The sequence below is a fragment of the Rutidosis leptorrhynchoides genome, chromosome 5, assembly GCF_046630445.1.
Source record: "Rutidosis leptorrhynchoides isolate AG116_Rl617_1_P2 chromosome 5, CSIRO_AGI_Rlap_v1, whole genome shotgun sequence".
Classification (NCBI taxonomy): domain Eukaryota; kingdom Viridiplantae; phylum Streptophyta; class Magnoliopsida; order Asterales; family Asteraceae; genus Rutidosis; species Rutidosis leptorrhynchoides.
Genome location: NC_092337.1, coordinates 169,606,381 through 169,628,545, shown reverse-complemented (window position 1 = coordinate 169,628,545; position 22,165 = coordinate 169,606,381).

Below are 22,165 nucleotides of genomic sequence, written 5' to 3'. Positions count from 1 at the left end.
TAAGTTCAATATGAAACCATAGCAATTGGATTCACTCAAAACGGATTTAAAACGAAGAAGTTATGGGTAAAACAAGATTGGATATTTTTACTTGTTGTAGCAACGTGAAAATTGGTAACAAATTTATACAAATCATATCCTAGCTAACTTATATTGTATTATACATGTATTCTAATATATTATGTAATCTTGGGATACCATAGACACGTATGCAAATGTTTTGACATATCATATCGACCCATCTATATATATTATTTGGAACAACCATAGACACTCTATATACAGTAATGTTGGAGTTAGCTATATAGAGTTGAGGTTGATTCTAAAAATATATATACTTTGAGTTGTGATCTAGCCTGAGACGTGTATACACTGGGTCGTGGATTGGGTCAAGATAATATATATCAATTTATTTCTGTACATCTAACTATGGACAACTAGTTGTAGGTTACTAACGAGGACAACTGACTGAAAATATTTAAAACATTAAAACGTATTAAAAAATGTTGTAAATATATTTTGATCATACTTTGATATATATGTACATATTTGTTATAGGTTCGTGAATCGACCAGTGGCCAAGTCTTACTTCCCGACGAAGTAAAAATCTGTGAAAGTGAGTTATAGTCCCACTTTTAAAATCTAATATCTTGGGATCAGAATACATGCAGCTTTATAAATGTTTTACAAAAAACACACTGTTAGGATTTAACAAGTTTCATAATACTTAAAACCTTTTAAGAATCAAATTTAAAGCGGAAGCATGTAAATACCATATTAGAACATGTAATACTTTAACCAATTAAAGTTAAATCCCAAGTAGGATCAAGTTGTGAAACATACTTACAAACTACAAGTAAGAAGAGAGATTATACCTACTCCAAGCTAGGTAATGAATGTAGAAGATGATGATAATGAATGTAGCTTCAAAATGATAAAACCTCAAGGAGAAATACCCCAAACTTTTGCACCAACACCTTACCTTTTGGTTTGGATTTAATGACACTTGAAATTAGCTTGAAAACCAAATTTAGAACCACCTTAATTGCTCAAAAAGGCCACGGCCTAGCTGCAGCTCCAAAAGGTTTTTGTGCAGTTTTTTTGAAGTGTAAAAATGCAAGTGAAGTGACTACCAAAGAGTCAAAGTGCATGTATATGGAAGTGGGAAAGTATGGCCAAGTGTTGGAGTCATTAGCATGCTTTCTTACAACTCCAAGGCCACTCCCACTTTGTTTAAATTAATTAGTTTTATATAAGTTATATGTTTTATAAAACTTTTATATAAAACTTCCATATATTTATAATGCACATTTTATAAACTTGCATATTTATTTATGTACATTTATTATATAAAACCAATTTATATAAATGTAACATAAATTAATTAATTATTTACCCCATAAATAATTAATTACATATTACATAAATTATTCCATAATTTATATATATCTACACATCAAGTAATACTTAAGAAAACCATTTTTCTTAAAGTTCAAGTGTAACGTATTTAATCAACGATCCAATCGTTAAGATCAAATACAAATAAGGTGTCGGTAAGCTTGTTATTAGGTATGACCCGACTTGGATCAAAACATATTAGCCACGTTAATTTAATATGTCTCTCGGGCATATGAAATACCTTCAATCTCCCACTTACACGAGAAACATAAGAAATTAATGCAAGTGATGGATACCACCTAACGACCGTCCCTCACCCCCAATATGTTATTACTTTGTGCCATTCAATAACATCATCCCTTTCGAGTTCCTATCTCGAATATGAATAGGTGAATCTTTCATTATATCCTTTCATCCTAGATGTCATGTTAAATCCAAGAGATACAGAGTGATCACTCTCTTTTAGATTTAACTTTATCAGGAGTTAGACATCTGACTCTCAACGAATAAGAGGGACAAATTCCATCTTGACTACATACGTCCTAAATATGTACCTTGCATTATGCCTGAGCTCTTCCTTGTGAACTACCATATTTCAGAATAGCGAAGGAAAGAATCAAGGTAGGATACTCGGTAGATATCCGAACACAATATGTATCTCAGGTCAGAGGGTACAATGATATTCGCCTTTACTCAAGATTACATGTGATCAACCACAAAGGCTCCATTTTGTAAATCTTGAGGGCGGGTCTTCCAATATTTGTATCCCACAAATATCTATGAACCTTGGTTGCAACCTTGCCCCACATTCATCCCGTGAATGTATACCAATCCAAGTTCATAATAGTCTAAACCTCACACTTGTTCCCACAAATGTGATCGACTACGAAATTTAGAATAATTACTTATTCATGGATAAAATATGCAAAATAGGAACATAACTCAAAATAAATTAATACCATAATTATATTAATGAGTTTGAACAATTTCGTTCCATTACAATACTTAAAACAGATCACAACCAATCACTAGAATATCGAAGCCATAATGCACTAACATGCACTTGATGTTTTGCACCATGTAAGAGTTTCGTGAGTGGATCCGCTATATTAAGATCTGTGTGAACTTTGCGAATACATATCTTTCCCTTTTCAACTTCATCCCTTATGTAGTTGAATCTCCGCTCAATGTGACGGGTCTTTTGGTGAGCACGAGGTTCCTTGATTTGAGCAATCGCACCCTCGTTGTCACAAAAGATCTCAAGAGGGTCATGAATGGAAGGGACTACTCCTAAGTCGTCGATGAATTTCTTCATCCATGCAGCTTCCTGAGCTGCCAATGAAGCGGCAATGTACTCCGACTCTGTAGTGGATAATGCAACAACGTCCTATTTTGAACTCTTCCAAGAGACCGCACCTCCATTTAATGTGAAGACATAACCGGATTGTGAACGAGAATCATCACGATCAGTTTGGAAACTCGCGTCCACGTAACCTTTTACAGCGAGTTCCTCCTCACCAGACCCGTATATAAGAAACATATCCTTAGTCCTCCTAAGGTATTTCAATATACTTTAAACAGCAATCCAATGACTGTTTCCTGGGTTATTCTGGTATCTACTTGTCAGGCTAAGAGCGCATGACACATCCGATCTAGTGCATATCATTGCATACATGATTGACCCAATAGCAGATGCATATGGGACTTTCTTCATTCTCTCCTGTTCATCTTTCGTGGTGGGACACTGATATGAACTAAGGAGCGTTCCTCTTTGAATAGGTACCAAACCCTTTTTAGAGTTCTCCATCTTGAACCTTTTCAAGATCTTTTCAATGTATGCACTTTGATTCAAACCTATCAATTTCTTGGATCTATCCCTGTAGATCCTAATCCCCAAAATGTATTGTGCTTCTTCAAGATCCTTAATGGAGAAGCAGCTTTTTAGCCAAGTCTTAACACCTTGCATTGTCGGAATATCATTTCTAAATAACAATATATCATCCACATATAATACAAGGAACATGATAGTGCTCCCACTAGCTTTCTTGTATACACAAGCTTCATCACCATTTTTAATGAAGCCAAATTTCTTGGCTTCCTCATTGAAACGATGATTCCACATTCTAGATGCTTGTTTCAATCCGTAGATTGACTTCTTTAACTTACATACTTTGTTTGGATGTTTCGGATTGACAAAACCTTCAGGCTGAACCATATAGACATCTTCCTCAAGATATCCATTTAGGAAAGCGGTTTTGACATCCATTTGCCAAATTTCATAATCATAATGAGCAGAATGGCAAATAATATCCTAATAGACTTTAGCATTGCCACAGGCGAAAAGGTTTCATCATAGTCAACCTCTTGAGTTTGAGTGAAACCTTTTGCTACAAGTCTGGCTTTATATGTATTTAAGTTTCCATGCATGTCGGTTTTCATCTTGAAAATCCATTTACAATCAACTAACTTGGAGCTAGCATGTTGTACAACTAGTTCCCAAACTTGGTTGTCATACATGGATTGCATCTCAGCGTTCATGGCTTCCTGCCATTTATCTTTATCAATCCTTGATAAAGCATCTTGGTAGTTTGTTGGTTCATCCAAATCAACCACATAGCAATCATCCATGAGAAACCCATATCTCTCAGGAGGATTACTAATCCTACCAGATTTGCGAACGTCTTTTATACTTTGTTCATCCATTTGATCATTCTCAACACTTTCATGTTGAGTGCTAGTGTTAACCAATTGTGTATCATCTGCTTGATCTTGGACCTCTTCAAGATCTATCTTCCTTTCACTATTACCTTCCATTAGCAACTTAGTTTCAAGGTATTCCACCTTCCGAGCAATAAATACATTCTGTTCGAAAGGATCATACAAATAATATCCCATATCATCCTTGGGATATCCTATTAAGATACACTTCATGGATCGAGCATTCAACTTATTAGGGACATAACGCTTAGGATAAGCTTCACATCCCCATACCTTTAAGTATGATAGAGATGGAGGTTTTCCAAACCATATCTCATGAGGAGTTCGTTCCACTTTCTTGGTTGGGGCCATATTTAAAATACGAGCCACGGAGCATAGACAATAACCCCAAAATGATAGAGGTAACGAGCTTCTAGCCATCATAGATCGAACCATATCCATTAGGGTTCAGTTCCCCCTTTTGGAAACTCCATTAAGTTGGGGTGTTCCAGGAGGAGTAAGTTGCGAGATAATCCCACAACTTTTAAGATGATCTTGGAAAGCATCGCTTAGGTATTCACCTCCTCTATCTGTACGAAGTACCTTGATTGTCTTATTGAGTTGATTTTGTACTTCGTTTTGATATTCCTTGAATGCTTCAAAAGTTTCGTCCTTGTGTCTTAATAAGTAGACATATCCGAAATGACTGAAGTCATCAATGAAAGTAACGAAGTATCTTTCACCATTCCTAGTTATGGGTTTAAAGGGTCCACATACATCCGAATGTATTAATCCCAATAAATCTTTAGCCCTTTCATAGGTCCCTTTGAAAGGTGCTTTAGTCATTTTGCCTTGTAAACAAGATTCACATACATCAAACGAGTCCATCTCATTTGATTTCAAGAGTCCATTCTTTTGAATTGTACGCATTCGGTTCTTGTTTATGTGACCAAGGTGACAATGCCATAAGTAGGAATCACTCAAATCCCTTTTGAGTTTCTTGGTGCTAGTATGGTATATTGAGCTACTAGATGATGTATCATCATGAACCAATTCATAAATTCCATTTGAAGGCGAAGCCTTAAAATATAATACATTATCTAAATAAATGTGGATATCATTATTAACAAAATTAAGATAAAAACCACATTGTTTTAAACGGGAAACTGAAATAATGTTTCGACATAAATTCGGTGCATACAAAACATTGTTCAAAATAAGTTCCAAACCACTTGGAAGCTTTAATACAAAGTCTCCTTGAGCCTTCACTTGCACTTTGGCTCCATTACCCATAAAGAGACTTGATGTTCCCGTTTGCTTGCTACTTCTTTTGAACCCCTACAAAGAATTGCAAATGTGAGTTCCACATCCAGTGTCTAATACCCATGTATTAGAAGAAGTAATACTAAGCTCTATATATACCATATATATATATTACCTGAGGTTTGCCCCGCATCCCTCTTTTCCTTCAACTCCTTAAGGTAGAATGGGCAGTTGCATTTCAAGTGACCCATTTCACCGCAACCGAAGCACGGGTCTTCCTTGGGGTTTGCTTGTCCGGCAACCTTTTGCTTCTTGTTCTTGTTTTTGGTTGGGGTAACCATCCTCCCCTTTCCCTTGCCTTGATGGGCGGGTCCTTTCCTCTTAGCCGCCTTTGGCTTAGAGGTGTTGTTACCTTTGGACCCACCATCATTGATCATTAGCACGGGTGAAGCCCTCTTACCCATGCTAGTTTTCGCCGTCCTAAGCATTCCATGAAGTTCGCCAATGGTCTTATCCATCCCATTCATATTGTAATTAATTACAAATTGGTCAAACCTCTTTGACAAGGAGTTTAGGATAAGATCCGTGGCTAGCTCATTAGATATGTTGAGATTAAGACGGTTTGCGCGATCAATGAGGCTTTTCATCTTAAGGACATAAGATGAAACGGATTGGAAGTCGTCCATACGACATGCATGAAGCGCTCGAACGGTCTCGAAGCGCTCGACACGTGCTTGTTGAAGGAACATCTCCTTCAATTACGTGATCATGTCGTATGCAGTATGATGCTTGAAATCCTTTTGGAGTTCGGGTATCATAGTCCCAAGCATTAGGCAAGCGACTTGCACCGAATCGGCGCAATACTTATCCCAATAAGCCATGCCTTCTGTATCATCCTCGTCGGGTTGATCGGGAATAGGGTCTTCCAACACATACGCCTTATCCTCAAGTTTGAGGACAATCCTAAGATTGCGGAACCAATCCATAAAGTTCGTATGGTTGAGTTTGTCTTTCTCGAGGAGATACCTTAATGATAGGTTATTCAAGTTAATAGGTGCGTTTTGCATGTTGTTGTTATTTGCGGCCATCTACAAAATTTAACAAAGTTCATTTAAGTATCGATTTTAGATTTAATAAACAATACCCTTTTAAATTTTAATTGACTTATTAAATATTAGAATCCAACGGTAAATCAAATTTCGGTTAGGTGACCTTTATCCCGTTATTTGATTTAGCTAGGTAGTCATTTATATGACAATTGCAATCCTTTTGCAATTTCTAAATTATGGGATCATGCAATCCTTTTGCATGGCATATTTATCCCATCAACGCCTATTTGTTCCTCATGCTTCGGTGACCCTAAGTTCATGATTCCCAAATCAAGTCGTCCTACTTGTGTAAACATGTAAAATTAACATACAAGTGGTTAGGTGACCTTTATCCCACAAGCATGCGAATTTTACCTTAACCATATTAGTTAGCTCATAACGGTTAGGTGACCTTTATCCCATTATGAGTTCCCTACTATGTTTAAGTGTCCCACAAAAGGATGGCGTTAAACTTGTTTACCTTGTTTTAGTTTTAAAGGGATTTTCGGCTTTCTTTATTCTAGTTTAAGAAAACATATATGCCATACACCAACATGCATTTAGTGTATGGTTTATTTGAAATCCATTTTCAAGTCTAGTAATTTTAGCCAATTACTTGATATAAACCATTTTATATATATGATCCTTATCATGTTCTTAATAACCGTTTATTAATGTCCTTTTAGCCGTTTTTAATTTAACCATTTAAATTGACGTTTTGCATGTCGTTAATAATTTAACCAATTAAATTGTAGTTATGCTTGTTGTTAACTTATGTGATAATTTGTTGTAGTAACATACACAATCCACAATCATACAAGAAATAAAACAACTACGCATGCAAACAAATGTGTTCACAATCAAGCTGATTTGGTAGACATTTGTTTAGCCGAAAACAAATGTCACTAGTTAAGGGTTATAACACTAAGTAGGAGATTTCAAAATCTCCCACTTAATCTTGCATCCAAATGCATCTTCCAAGTCTTCATCTTGTATCTTCATTTTTACAAAAAATATATCCTAATACATTTTTCTAGAAAATGAAAATACAACCTAATCTATTTTACATACCAAATATAAAATAAATTACATAAACAAAATAATAAAATTACAAACCAAATTGAATGAATATTACAACCACATTAATGAATTAATATTACATACCAAATGAATAGATTAATTCAACCAAACATGCAACCATCCAAACACAAGGTCAAGGCTTGATTGTGAACTCAACATGCAACCAAAATATGACCAAAGTGGAAGACCCAAAACCCATTTTGGGTCCCCAATAATTTGGCCAAAGTGAAGCTCCCACCCAAACCCTTTAATTTTTGCAAATTTTTTATCATGCATGTACATAAAATGCAAAATATAGTGGGTTTAAAAATCATCTCGAAGCATATTCCATCAACTTCGGCTCTAGATACCATTGTTGGGATTTAACAAGTTTCATAATACTTAAAACCTTTTAAGAATCAAATTTAAAGCGGAAGCATGTAAATACCATATTAGAACATGTAATACTTTAACCAATTAAAGTTAAATCCCTAGTAGGATCAAGTTGTGAAACATACTTACAAACTACAAGTAAGAAGAGAGATTATACCTACTCCAAGCTAGGTAATGAATGTAGAAGATGATGATAATGAATGTAGCTTCAAAATGATGAAACCTCAAGGAGAAATACTCCAAACTTTTGCACCAACACCTTACCTTTTGGTTAGGATTTAATGACACTTGAAATTAGCTTGAAAACCAAATTTAGAACCACCTTAATTGCTCAAAAAGGCCACGGCCTAGCTGCATCGCCAAAAGGTTTTTGTGCAGTTTTTTTGAAGTGTAAAAATGCAAGTGAAGTGACTACCAAAGAGTCAAAGTGCATGTATATGGAAGTGGGAAAGTATGGCCAAGTGTTGGAGTCATTAGCATGCTTTCTTACAACTCCAAGGCCACTCCCACTTTGTTTAAATTAATTAGTTTTATATAAGTTATATGTTTTATAAAACTTTTATATAAAACTTCCATATATTTATAATGCACATTTTATAAACTTGCATATTTATTTATGTACATTTATTATATAAAACCAATTTATATAAATGTAACATAAATTAATTAATTATTTAACCCATAAATAATTAATTCCATATTACATAAATTATTCCATAATTTATATATATCTACACATCAAGTAATACTTAAGAAAACCATTTTTCTTAAAGTTCAAGTGTCGCGTATTTAATCAACGATCCAATCGTTAAGATCAAATACAAATAAGGTGTCGATAAGCTTGTTATTAGGTATGACCCGACTTGGATCAAAACATATTAGCCACGTTAATTTAATATGTCTCTCGGGCATATGAAATACCTTCAGACACAAGTACGTAAAACTACATTCTATGGTTGGATTATTAAACCGAATATCGCCCTTCAAGTCTGGTAGCCTAAGAATTAGGGAAATGGCCCCTAATTGACGCGAATCCTAAAGATAGATCTATTGGGCTTAACAACCCCCATTCAGGTTATGGATGGTTTAGTACTTCGAGATTATTATACAGACGAGAGGTTCTGTTTTGGGGATATTCTATGCATTAAGTTAACGTCGGTTACCAGGCGTTCAACATATGAATGATTTTTATCTCTATACAATTTGCGAAATGCCTGATAAGAGATGTGTTATAAAAATGAAATCTTGTGGTCTATTATTATGATTTAATAATATGTAGGTTAAACCTATAACTCACCAATAATTTTGTTGACGTTTTAAGCATGTTTATTCTCAGGTGATTATTAAGAGCTTCCGCTGTTGCATACTAAATTAAGAACAAGATTTGGAGTCCATGCTTGTATAATATTGTTTAAAAACTGCATTCGAAGACTTATGTTGATGTGTAATATTATTGTAAACCATTATGAAATGGTCGTGTGAAAAATGCTATATTTTAGATTATCATTATTTGATAATCGTCGTAATATTTTAAAGGTTATGGGTTTTTTTAAAATCGAATGCAGTATTTGAAAAACGTCTCATATAGAGGTCAAAACCTCGCGACGAAATCAATTAATATGGAACGTTTATAATCAATATGAACGGGACATTTCAGTTGGTATCAGAGTGTTGGTCTTAGAGAACCAGAAATTTGCATTAGTGTGTCTTATCGAGTTTGTTAGGATACATTAGTGAGTCTGGACTTCGACCGTTTTTTCTTTAAAAATGATAGCTTAACATTTTTGTTGGAAATTATATATTATTAACATGTAAATATTATGTGATATATTAACCTTTTAATGTGTTTGATATTGTGTGATAGATGTCTACCACTAGTAAAAATCCCATCGATTCACCTAATAATAATGAAGAGTCGAATATAATTTGGGAAGATTCACAAATTCTCGAAGAGGAACCGGAAGAAGAGGAACCAGAAGAAGAGGAACCGAAAGAAGAGGAATCAGAAGGGGAGGAACCAGAAGAAGAAGAGGTTCTGGAAGAAGAAATATTGATACCTATAGTAAATCGATTAAATAAAAGAAAATCCTCAACCAACGGACCAAAGTTAATAATGGTCAATGGTGTTTCCGCCGAGGAAGCAAAATATTAGGAAGATTATCAACTTTTCGATGAATTGGATCCCGATAAGGATTCCGATGATGTTATAGAAATTACCTCGACTCAATTTAATAAAGCGAAAGAAAATAATAAGGGAAAAGGTATAAAAATAGAGAAACCCGATTCCAACCCCGATGAACTTTATATGTATCGACAACATCCGTATTTCCTAAAATGTAACAATGACCCGGGAACCTCTAAACCACCAGGTTTTTCTAAACCATTGTGGAAAATGACAGCTCATATTAGGGAAGCATCATATATCCCTAGGAAATTAGCAAAACGAACCAAGTCCGAAGAAGAAAAAACGAGTGAGTCGGATTAAAGAGTTGTAATCATGTTGTGTAATATATGTAATATAGTGTGCTTGTACTTTTATGTTCTATGTAAAAAAATTGCTTGTATTGTTTGTTAATTATCTTTTACGAATCTAATCCTTGTCTATTTTACAGTATAAAAACAAAATGGATGTTAAGCGTAGACAACCGAATATTTTAGAAGACCTACCAGAGGATATGATTGAGGAAATCTTGTCTAGAGTCGGTCAGAATTCATCAGCACATTTAGTTATGGCAAAATTAACTTGTCAAACATTTGAAAGACTTTCCAGAAATGCCTTAGTATATAAAAGGCTTTCCTTTGATAGGTGGGGTATATTACATTGGAGAGACCGTAAGTTACGCCGTGTTTTCTTTAAAGCGTTAAATGCGGGGAACCCAAATGCAATTTTATGCTACGGGTTAAGAACCTATTTTGACTCAACATATCCCAACATAGGATTTCGTGAATTAGAAAGAGCTTCTAACATGCAACATAAAGAAGCATGTTATGCTTACGGGTTAATAATGTTCGCTTCTCATCAAATTGAGAAAAATAACATTGGGTTGCAACTTTTAAATAAAACATTCCCACAAGTGATGGACTTGGTAGTTGAGATGAGAAACAAGGTTTTTAGATTATTACGGGGCTGTTGGACATTACGAAACCCTCGTCCTTTTGACGACATTACAACATGCTGTCTTGTCAATGGTCACAACGGTTATGTTCCACAAGACCAAGGATGGGAAGTAGTCATAGTAAAACCAGAATGCATGACTTGTTTCTGGATGTATGAATTACGTGTCTTTATTGCCTTTGTTGAACGACTTGCGTATTAACTAGAATTGTCTTCGCAACTATTTTGTATCAGAGTTTTTATGTGCTATATTTCATGCTATATGTAAAATAGTGGTATTGTAAGTTTGCAAAATATTGTATAAAAGTTTGAATGTGAAATATTATTATAATCAGTTTTCATATAGAATTGTAGTAGTTGAATTGTCTGTTAGCTACTAAGTATGAACTTAACGGGTAGGTATTACCCGAATTAAAACTTATAAAACGATAATATGAAGAAAAAGCTTTTATAAATAAGTTCATATTAAGCTACGGAATACTATTGACTACTCTTAATATTCTATATGATTAACTTAATTGTTTTGGCTATTTTTGAAGGAAATGGCACCGACTACTCGTCAGAACTTGAACATGAGTGAGGAAGACTTCCGTGCTTTCCTTACAGCAAATATAGCCGCAGTACAGGCTGCAATACAAAACAACAATAACTCAGGGTCTAGTAGTGGAGTTAACTCCACAGGAAACCGTGTAGGATGCTCCTACAAGGCTTTCACTGCCTGTAAACCTCTGGAATTCGATGGAACTGAAGGACCAGTCCGACTGAAACGATGGACCAAAAAGGTCAAATCTGTGTTTACGATAAGCAAATGTGCTGAGGAAGATAAGGTAAAGTACGCCACGCATACCTTCACAGGTACTGCGTTAAACATGGTGGAATACCTATCTCGAACAAGTGGGACAAGATGCTGCTTACGCACTACCGTGGTCAGTATTCAAACACTTAATGAACGAGCAGTACCGTCCCAGAAACGAGGTCAATAAGCTCAAGGTAGAGCTTAGAGGGTTACGAACACAAGGGTTTGATATTACCACGTACGAACGACGATTCACAGAGTTGTGCCTATTGTGTCCGGGAGCGTTCGAAGATGAAGAAGAGAAAATCGACGCATTTGTAAAAGGGTTACCGGAAAGGATCCAAGAGGATATAAGTTTACACGAGCCTGCCTCCATACAAAAGGCAAGTCGAATGGCTCATAAACTTATAAATCAAATTGAGGAAAGGATTAAAGAACAGACGGTCGAAGAAGCCAATACGAAACAAGTTAAGAGGAAATGGGAAGAAACCAGTGACAAGGGTCACAATTTCAATAATCAACCCAACAATCATAACTACAATCACACCAATTTTCGCAACAAAAAACGCAACAACAACAACCACCCCAGCAACAACTACAACAACCGTTTCAACAACAATAACAACCGCAACAACAACAATCTCAACAATAACAACAAGAGGCAGAAATTATACCAAAGATGTGAAGGATACCATCCAACTGGGCTCTGTACAGCAGTGTGTACTAAGTGTAATAGAAAGGGCCATGGTGCGACAAAGTGCGAAATCTACGGATCAATGGCTAAGGGAACAAATAATGCCGGAACAAGTTATGCAGACATTACCTGTTTCGGATGCGGGAAGAAGGGCCATTACAAAACTATGTGTCCAAATCAGGGGGATAATAATGGGCAAGGCCGAGGAAGAGTCTTCAAAATTAATGCGGTTGAAGCGCAGGAAGACCCGGAGCTTGTTACGGGTACATTTCTTATTGACAATACATCTGCTTATGTTTTATTTGATTCGGGTGCGGATAGAAGCTATATGAGTAAGGATTTCTGTGCTAAATTAAGTTTTCTATTGACGCCTTTGGATCATAAGTTTATACTAGAATTAGCAAATGGTAAATTAATTGCAGCAGATAATATATGTCGGAATCGAGAAATTAAACTGGTTAGCGAAACATTTAAGATTGATTTGATACCAGTAGAGTTAGGGAGTTTTGATGTGATAATCGGCATGGACTAGTTGAAAGAGGTGAAAGCAGAGATCGTATGTTACAAAAATGCAATTCGCATTGTATGAGAAGAAGGAAAACCCTTATTGGTGTACGGAGAAAAGAGCAACGCGAAGCTAAATCTTATTAGTAATTTGAAGGCGCAAAAGTTAATAAGAAGGGGTTGCTATGCTGTTCTAGCACACGTCGAGAAAGTACAAACTGAAGAAAAGAGCATCAATGACGTTCCCGTCACAAAAGAATTTCCCGATGTATTTCTGAAAGAATTATCGAGATTACCTCCACACCGATCTATTGAATTTCAAATAGATCTTGTACCGGGAGCTGCACCAATAGCTCGTGCTCCATACAGACTCGCACCCAGCAAAATGAAGGAACTTCAAAGCCAATTACAAGAACTTCTAGAGCGTAGTTTCATACGACCAAGTACATCACCATGGGGAGCTCCTGTTTTGTTTGTCAAAAAGAAGGATGGTACATTCAGGTTGTGTATCGACTATCTAGAGTTGAATAAATTTACTATCAAGAACCGTTACCCACTACCGAGAATTGACGACTTATTTGATCAATTACAAGGCTCGTCAGTTTATTCGAAGATTGATTTACGTTCTGGGTATCATCAACTGCGGGTGAAGGAGGACGATATTCCGAAGACTTCTTTCAGAACGCGTTACAGTCATTACGAGTTTATGGTTATGCCGTTTGGATTGACTAACGCACCAGCTGTGTTCATGGACCTCATAAACCGTGTGTGGGCCATATCTCGATAAGTTTGTCATTGTTTTCATTGATGACATACTTATCTACTCAAAGAATGATCAAGAGCACGAAGAACATTTGAGAAAAGTGCTAGAGTTATTGAGGAAAGAAAAACTGTATGCTAAGTTTTCAAAGTGTGCATTTTGGTTGGAAGAAGTTCAATTCCTCGGTCACATAGTGAACAAAGAAGGTATTCAGGTGGATCCGGCAAAGATTGAGACCGTTGAAAAGTGGGAAACCCCTAAAACTCCGAAGCATATATGCCAATTTTTAGGACTGGCTGGTTACTACAGAAGATTCATCCAAGATTTTTCTAAAATAGCAAAACCCTTGACTGCATTAACGTATAAAGGGAAGAAATTTGAATGGAAGGATGAACAAGAAAAAGCGTTTCGATTGTTGAAGAAAAAGTTAACTACGACACCTATATTGTCATTGCCTCGGTTGTGTATTAATGAAACGAACGAAGGTAATTGCTTATGCATCTAGACAATTGAAGATTCACGAGCAAAATTATACGACACACGATTTGGAATTAGGCGCTGTTGTTTTTGCATTAAAGACTTGGAGGCACTACTTATATGGGGTCAAAAGTATTATATATACTGACCACAAAAGTCTTCAACATATATTTAATCAGAAACAACTAAACATGAGGCAGCGCAGGTGGATTGAATTGTTGAATGATTACGACTTTGAGATTCGTTACCACCTGGGGAAGGGGAATGTGGTAGCCGACGCTTTGAGTAGAAAGGACAGAGAACCCATTTGAGTAAAAGCTATGAATATAATGATTCACAATAACCTTACTACTCAAATAAAGGAGGTGCAACAAGGAGTTTTAAAAGAGGGAAATTTAAAGGATGAAATACCCAAAGGATCGGAGAAGCATCTTAATATTCGGGAAGACGGAACCCGGTATAGGGCTGAAAGAATTTGGGTACCAAAATTTGGAGATATGAGAGAAATGGTACTTAGAGAAGCTCATAAAACCAGATACTCAATACATCCTGGAACGGGGAAGATGTACAAAGATCTCAAGAAACATTTTTGGTAGCCAGGTAAGAAAGCCGATGTTGCTAAATACGTAGGAGAATGTTTGACGTGTTCTAAGGTCAAAGCTGAGCATCAGAAACCATCAGGTCTACTTCAACAGCCCGAAATCCCGGAATGGAAATGGGAAAACATTACCATGGATTTCATCACTAAATTGCCAAGGACTGCAAGTGGTTTTGATACTATTTGGGTAATAGTTGATCGTCTCACCAAATCGGCACACTTCCTGCCAATAAGAGAAGATGACAAGATGGAAAAGTTAGCACGACTGTATTTGAAGGAAGTCGTCTCCAGACATGGAATACCAATCTCTATTATCTCTGATAGGGATGGCAGATTTGTTTCAAGGTTTTGGCAAACATTACAACAAGTATTGGGAACTCGTCTAGACATGAGTACTGCCTATCATCCACAAACCGATAGGTAGAGCTAAAGGACGATACAGACTCTTAAAGACATGCTACGAGCATATGTTATTGATTTTGGAAATGGTTGGGATCGACATCTACCATTAGAAGAATTTTCCTACAACAACAGTTACCACTCGAGTATCAAAATGGCACCGTTCGAAGCACTTTATGGTAGAAAGTGCAGATCTCCAATTTGTTGGAATGAATTGGGGGATAGATAGATTACGGGTCCGGAGATAATCCAAGAAACTACAGAGAAAATCATCCAAATTCAACAACGGTTGAAAACCGCTCAGAGTCGACAAAAGAGCTACGCGGACCTTAAAAGGAAAGATATAGAATTTGAAGTTGGGGAGATGGTCATGCTTAAGGTTTCGCCTTGGAAAGGCGTTGTTCAATTTGGTAAACGGGGGAAACTAAACCCAAGATACATTGGACCATTCAAGATTTTAGATCGTGTCGGACCAGTAGCCTACCGACTTGAATTACCTCAACAACTCACCAATGTACATAATACCATTCACGTCTCGAATCTGAAGAAGTGCTTAGCTAAAGAAGATCTCACTATTCCTTTAGACGAAATTAAAATCAATGAAAAACTACAATTCATTGAAGAACCCGTCGAGATAATGGATCGTGAGGTTAAAAGGCTCAAGCAAAACAAGATACCAATTGTTAAGGTTCGATGGAATGCTCGTAGAGGACCCGAGTTCACCTGGGAAAGAAAAGATCAGATGAAGAAGAAATATCCGTATTTATTTCCAGAAGATACGTCAACACCTCCAACTGCTTAAAATTTCGGGACGAAATTTATTTAACGGGTAGGTACTGTAGTGACCCGAACTTTTATATGTTTATATATATTAAATGAAATTGATATTTATATGATTAAGTGATTCCAACATGTTAAGCAATCAAACTTGTTAAGACTTGATTAAGTGATTCCAACATGACCACCCAAGTTGACCGGTGATTCACGAACGTTAAAACTTGTAAAAACTATATGATGTCATATATATATATATATATATATATATATATATATATATATATATATATATATATATATATATATATATATATATATATATATATATATATATATATATATATATATATATATAGTTAACATGGTATTATGATAAGTAAACATATCATTAAGTATATTAACAATGAACTACATATGTAAAAACAAGACTACTAACTTAATGATTTCGAAACGAGACATATATGTAACGATTATCGTTGTAACGACATTTAATTGTATATATATCATATTAAAATATATTAATATATCATAATATCATGATAATGTAATAATTTAACATCTCATTTGATATAATAAACAATGGGTTAACAACACTTAACATGATCGTTAACCTAAAGGCTTCAAAACAACATTTACATGTAACGACTAACGATGACTTAACGACTCAGTTAAAATGTATATACATGTAGTGTTTTAATATGTATTTATACACTTTTGAAAGACTTCAATACACTTATCAAAATACTTCTACTTAACAAAAATGCTTACAATTACATCCTCGTTCAGTTTCATCAACAATTCTACTCGTATGCACCTGTATTCGTACTCGTACAATACACAACTTTTAGATGTATGTACTATTGGTATATACACTCCAATGATCAGCTCTTAGCAGCCCATGTGATTCACCTAACACATGTGGGAACCATCATTTGGCAACTAGCATGAAATATCTCATAAAATTACAAAAATATTAGTAATCATTCATGACTTATTTACATGTAAACAAAATTACACATCCTTTATATCTAATCCATATACCAATGACGAAAAACACCTACAAACACTTTCATTCATCAATTTTCTTCATCAAATTGATCTCTCTCATGTTCTATCTTCAAGTTCTAAGTGTTCTTCATAAATTCTATAAGTTCTAGTTTCATAAAATCAAGAATACTTCCAAGTTTGCTAGCTTACTTCCAATCTTGTAAAGTGATCATCCAACCTCAAGAAATCTTTCTTATTTACAGTAATATATCTTTCTAATACAAGGTAATACTCATATTCAAACTTTGATTCAATTTCTATAACTCTAACAATCTTATTTCGAGTGGAAATCTTACTTGATCTTGTTTTCGTGTCATGATTCTGCTTCAAGAACTTTCAAGCCATCCAAGGATCCTTTGAAGCCAGATATATTTTTCTCATTTCTAGTGGGTTTATCCACAAAACCCGAGGTAGTAATGATGTTCATAATATCATTCGTGAAATGTCCCGTTCATATTGATTATAAACGTTCCATATTAATTGATTTCGTTGCGAGGTTTTGACCTCTATATGAGACGTTTTTCAAAGACTGCATTCATTTTTAAAACAACCATAACCTTTATTTTATCAATAAAGGTTTTAAAAATATTACGTAGATTATCAAATAATGATAATCTAAAATATACTGTTTACACACGACCATTATATAATGGTTTACAATAGAAATATATTACATCGACATATGTTTCTTGAATGTAGTTTTTACACAATATCATACAAACATGGACTCCAAATATTGTCCTTATTTTAGTATGCAACAGCGAAAGCTCTTAATATTCACCTGAGAATAAACATGCTTTAAACGTCAACAAAAATGTTGGTGAGTTATAGGTTTAACCTATATATATCAAATTGTAAAAATAGACCACAAGATTTCATATTTCAATACACATCCCATACATAGAGAAAAATCATTCATATGGTGAACACCTGGTAACCGACATTAACAAGATGCATATATAAGAATATCCCCATCATTCCGGGACACCCTTCGGATATGATATAAATTTTGAAGTACTAAAGCATCCAGTACTTTGGATATGGTTTGTTAGGCCCAATAGATCTATCTTTAGGATTCGCGTCAATTAGGGTGTCTGTTCCCTAATTCTTAGATTACCGGACTTAATAAAAAGGGGCATATTCAATTTCGATAATTCAACCATAGAATGTAGTTTCACGTACTTGTGTCTATTTTGTAAATCATTTATAAAACCTGCATGTATTCTCATCCCAAAAATATTAGATTTTAAAAGTGGGACTATAACTCACTTTCACAGATATTTCCTTCCTCGGAAATAAGACTTGGCCACGGATCGATTCACGAACCTATACAAATATGTACATATATATCAAAGTAAGATCAAAATATAATTACAACCATTTTTATTATGTTTTAAAGATTTGAGTATATTAAGTCAGCTGTCCTCGTTAATAACCTACAACTAGTTGTCCACAGTTAGATGTACAGAAATAAATCGATATATATTATCTTGAATCAATCCACGACCCAGTGTATACACGTCTTAGGCTAGATCACAACTCAAAGTATATATAGTTTTAGAATCAACCTCAACCCTGTATAGCTAACTCCAACATTACTGCATATAGAGTGTCTATGGTTGTTCTAAATAATATATATACATGGGTCGATATGATATGTCAAAACATTTGCATACGTGTCTATGGTATCCCAAGATTACATAATATATTAGAATACATGTATAATACAATATAAGTTAGCTAGGATATTATTTGTATAGATTTGTTAAACATTTCCCGTAGCTAAAAAGATCAAAAATATCCAATCTTGTTTTAACCATAACTTCTTCATTTTAAATCCGTTTTGAGTGAACTAAATTGCTATGGTTTCATATTGGACTCTAATTTAAGAATCCAAATAGAAAAAGTATAGGTTTATAGTCAGAAATTTAAGTTACATGTCAATTACTAAAGAGGTAGTCATTTCCGCCGAAAGAACGACATCTTGATGTCCACTTTGAAAAACATACTTTCACTTTGAATTTAACCAATATTTTTGGATATAGTTTCATGTTCATATGAAAAATCATTTTCCCAGAAGAATAACTTTTAAATCAAAGTTTATCATAGTTTTTAATTATCCAAACCAAAACAGCCCCCGGTTTCACTACGACGGCGTATATCCGATTTTATGGTGTTCATCGTGTTTCCAGGTTTTAAATCATTAAGTTAGCATATCATATAGATATATAACATGTGTTTAGTTGATTTTAAAATTCAAGTTAGAAGGATTAACTTTTGTTTGCGAACAAGTTTAGAATTAACTAAACTATGTTCTAGTGATTACAAGTTTAAACCTTCAAATAAGATAGCTTTATATGTATGAACCGAATGATGTTATGAACATCATTACTACCTCAAGTTTTTTGGATAAAACTACTGGAAATGAGAAAAATGGATCTAGCTTCAAAGGATCTTTGGATGGCTTGAAAGTTCTTGAAGCAGAATCATGACACGAAAACAGTTCAAGTAAGATTTTCACTCGAAATAAGATTGTTATAGTTGTAGAAATTGAATCAAAGTTTGAATATGAATATTACCTTGAATTAGAAAGATAACCTACTGTAAATAACAAAGGTTCCTTGATCTTATATGATTACTTGGAATGGATTAGAAAGCTTGGAAGTAAACTTGCAAACTTGGAAGTATTCTTGATTTTTATGAAACTATACTTATGGAATTTATGAAGAACACTTAGAACTTGAAGATGGAACTTGAGAGAGATCAATTAGATGAAGAAAACTGAAGAATGAAAGTGTTTGTAGGTGTTTTTGGTCGTTGGTATATGGATTAGATATAAAGGATATGTAATTTTGTTTTCATGTAAATAAGTCATGAATGATTACTAATATTTTTGTAATTTTATGAGATATTTCATGCTAGTTGCCAAATGATGGTTCCCACATGTGTTAGGTGACTTACATGGGCTGCTAAGAGCTGATCATTGGAGTGTATATACCAATAGTACATACATCTAAAAGCTGTGTATTGTACGAGTACGAATATGGGTGCATACGAGTAGAATTGTTGATGAAACTGAACGAGGATGTAATTGTAAGCATTTTTGTTAAGTAGAAGCACTATGTGTCTTGAAGTCTTTCAAAAGTGTAAGAATACATATCAAAACACAACATGTATATTCATTCTAATGGAGTCGTTAAGTCTTCGTTAGTCGTTACGTGTAAGTGTTGTTTTGAAACCTTTAAGTTAATGATCTCAATTAATATTGTTAACCCAATGTTTATTATATCAAATGAGATGTTAAATTATTATATTATCATGATATTATGATGTATGAATACCTCTTAATATGATATATACATTAAAATATCGTTACAACGATAATCGTTACATATAAGTCTCGTTTCGTAATTCTTGAGTTAGTAGTCTTGTTTTTACATATGTAGTTCATTGTTAACACACTTAATGATATATTTAAATATCATTTTATCATGTTAAATATAGTGTATCAATATCTTAATATGATACATATGTATTTAGTAGACGTTATCATAACGATAATCGTTATATATATCATTTCGAGTTTCTTAACTTAGTAATCTCATTTCTTATGTATATCACATATTGTTAATATACTTAGTGAGATACTTACTCATCATAATCTCATGTCAACTATATATATATGTCTATATATACCACAACATGTAGTTTTTACAAAATTGAAACGTTCGTGAATCGCCGGTCAACTTGGTTGATCAATTGTCTATATGAAACTTATTTCATTTAATCAAGTCTTAACAAGTTTGATTTCTTAACATGTTGGAAACATTTAGTCATGTAAATATCAATCTCAATTAATATATATAAACATGGAAAAGTACGGGTCACTACAGTACCTACCCGTTAAATAAATTTCGTCCCGAAATTTTAAGTTGTTGAAGGTGTTGACGAATCTTCTGGAAATAGATGCGGGTATTTCTTCTTCATCTATTCTTCACACTCCCAGGTGAACTCGAGTCCTCTACGAGCATTACATCGAACCTTAACAATCGGTATCTTGTTTTTATTAAGTCTCTTAACCTCACGATCCATTATTTCGACGGGTTCTTCAATGAATTGAAGTTTTTCATTGATTTGGATTTCGTCCAACAGAAGAGTGAGATCTTCTTTAGCAAAACATTCCTTCAAATTCGAGATGTGGAAAGTGTTATGTACAGCCGCGCGTTGTTGAGGTAGCTCCAGTTGGTAAGCTACTGGTCCAACATCATCAATAATCTTGAGTGGTCCAATGTACCTTGGATTTAGTTTCCCCCATTTACCAAATCGAACAATGCCTTTCCAAGGTGAAACCTTAAGCATGACCATTTCTCCAATTTCAAACTCTATATCTTTTCTTTTACTGTCTGCGTAGCTCTTTTGTCGACTCTGGGCAGTTTTCAAACGTTGTTGAATTTGGATGATTTTCTCGGTAGTTTCTTGTATTATCTCCGGACCCGTAATCTGTCTATCCCCCACTTCATTCCAATAAATCGGAGACCTGCACTTTCTACCATAAAGTGCCTCAAATGGCGCCATCTCAATACTAGAATGATAACTGTTGTTGTAGAAAAATTCTGCTAACGGTAGGTGTCGATCCCAACTGTTTCCAAAATCAATAACACATGCTCGTAGCATGTCTTCAAGCATTTGTATCGTCCTTTAGCTCTGCCCATCAGTTTGTGGATGATAGGCTGTACTCATGTCTAGATGAGTCCTTAATGCTTGTTACAACGTCTGCCAGAACCTTGAAACAAATCTACCATCCCTATCAGAGATAATAGAGACGGGTATTCCATGTCTGGAGACAACCTCCTTCAAATACAATCGCGCCAACTTTTCCATTTTGTCATCTTCTCTCAATGGCAGGAAGTGTGCTGACTTGGTGAGACGATCAACTATTACCCAAATAGTATCGTAACCACTTGCAGTCCTTGGCAATTTAGTAATGAAATCCATGGTAATGTTTTCCCATTTCCATTCCGGGATTTCAGGTTGTTGTAGTAGACCTGATGGTTTCTGATGTTCAACTTTGACCTTAGAACACATCAAACATTCTCCTAC